Below are 2501 nucleotides of genomic sequence, written 5' to 3' on the forward strand. Positions count from 1 at the left end.
AGAACCCAAGGGAAGGTATATGGTGGTAGGTAGGCAAATGGTAAAACCAAGGTTGGGTCTTGCTTGAGGAGTTTTATTCAAAGCAAACTGTCAAGGGGTTCCCATAACACCCAACCGCGTAAGGAACGCAAAAATCAAGGAACATAACACCAGTATGACGGAAACTAGGGCGACAAGAGTGGAACAAAATACCAGGCATAAGGCCGAGCCTTCCATCCTTTACCCAGTATATAGATGCATTAAAGTAAACAAGATATAATAATGATATCCCAACAATATCCATGTTCCAACATGGAACAAACTCCATCTCCACCTGCAACTAGCAACGATATAAGAGGGGCTGAGCAAAGCGGTAACATAGCCAAACAACGGTTTGCTAGGAAAGGTGGGTTAGAGGCTTTACATGGCAATAAGGGAGGCATGATATAGCAAGTGGTAGGTATCGCAGCATAGCAAAAGAGCGAGCAACTAGCAAGCAAAGATAGAAGTGATTTCGAGGGTATGGTCATCTTGCCTGCAAAGTTCTTAGAGTTGACGAAAGCTTGATCCTCGTTAGCGTACTCAACAGGTTCCTCGATCACGTACTCGTCTCCCAGCTCTACCCGAAGCAAGAACACAAGCAAAGGACCAACAATCAATCACGATGCAATGCACAAGCAACATGATGCAAAACATGGCATGATATGCGGGATGTGATATGCAATGCATATGCGTGCTCCGGAAGGAAAAGATTGAACCAGGCCTCAACTTGGCAAACCAAGTGCGCCGCTGGAAAGATGAGTTGATTTCGGTTGAAATCGATATAAAGATCACCGGAATCGGATGCACGGTTTGCAAAAGACAAGCAAAACAATAATGGCACAATTCTGCGATTAACAGCACGATGCCATCTAGAATGCAACAAGAAACTAAACTACTGCACACCAACATAGCAACAAAGCATATGGCAGTGATCTACTCAAGATGCTTGACAAAAGATGAACACCGAGCTACTGCTAAATCACACAAGAGTAGGTTCAAACAAGCATGGCAAAAATGCAAAAGATAACAGCATCACAGACTTAGTGAAAATACTAACATGCCATGAATTAACATCAGGAAGCCATGTTTAGAGCAAGAAAACAACATGCTACAGGAACAGATCATAGCATAAAAAGGCATGGCATGAATCTACTCAAAGCATAGAACAGAAGTCCATTACTGACCATAAGCCAAAAGGGCACATAAAATATGATGGCACCCATGAAAAAATAGCAAGTTTCGTTAACAGATTCAGACTTAGCAGAAAATCTGGGCATGTCATAGAAAGAATTATGAAGGCATATTGCGAGCTCGATTCACTCACCACAAGGCATTGCATGACAAGATAAGAATAGTAATAGTAAGAAGACATGTTCATGAGCTAGCCAAAGCAAGAACAATCTCATAGCATGCATGGATCAAGTACAACAACCTTGGCAAAATTGATGAACACGTAAACAACCTGCCAGGAACATTTTATAGCAAAAGTAGAGCAAGATTGAGTCGTGATAGGGCACTTCATAAATGCAAACAGGGACATGGATGGATAGAGCAAGACCAGATGTACAAATCATCCTTACCGAACATACTCAAAAGAAGCATGGATCTCACTGTAGAAACATGAATACATGGCATACACCCCTGTAAAGATGGCATGACATAGACCAAAACACATGTAGAGCTCATGCCCATATGCAGCACACAACAATTGTAGCAAAGATGACAAATGCACATACTCTGCTAAGAATCGTCACCTAACATTTTATAGCACTCTTGCATCAGTCATTTGGGCATCAAGATGGACTCAAACAAGCATGGCACAATGGAACAAAACGAAGAGCACATCATGATGAACATTTTGATATATCATACATGAAAAATGGAGCTACGAGCAGAAATTTATGATGCAATGAACATGCCATGAAAATGTTGCAGATCTGGGGACTTAGAAGAAAATCACCTCCGCGAAAAGTCAACGCGGGACGGGCTCGACCCGGGACGGAGGGATCCGGGCGCGGGGACGACATTTGGTTTGGGGGACGGGTGGATCTCATCCACCCGCCCAGATCTGGCGCTGGAAGGCTTCGGCGAGCCTGCGACGGTTCCGGCGACGGGGAGCCGCTCCGGTGAGGGGTGGAGGCCGGAGATGGCCCGATCGGGTGCGGGGTGGCCGGATCTGGCGACGCCGGTCCGGATCTGGAGGCAAGGTATGGCGGGGAGCGAGCGGGACGACACAGGAGGTCGGCGGGGTCGCGACCTGGCGGTTGCCCCGACGATGAAGGTAGCCGGCTATGGTGAAGCCGTGCCGCGGCGCTCGGCGAGCCGACGAGGAGGCGTGGAGAAGGGGGCTCGGGCGGCGGCGCGCGCACAAAGGGCGGCGGCGGCAAACAAGTGCGGCGGCGCGGGTCGGCAGTTGAAGCGGCGGCGCGGCGCGGCAGTGAAGGTGGCGGGCGGCGAGCGATGCAGGGCACGTAGGCGGC

This window comes from Triticum dicoccoides, chromosome 6A (assembly GCF_002162155.2).
Source record: "Triticum dicoccoides isolate Atlit2015 ecotype Zavitan chromosome 6A, WEW_v2.0, whole genome shotgun sequence".
NCBI classification, from domain to species: domain Eukaryota; kingdom Viridiplantae; phylum Streptophyta; class Magnoliopsida; order Poales; family Poaceae; genus Triticum; species Triticum dicoccoides.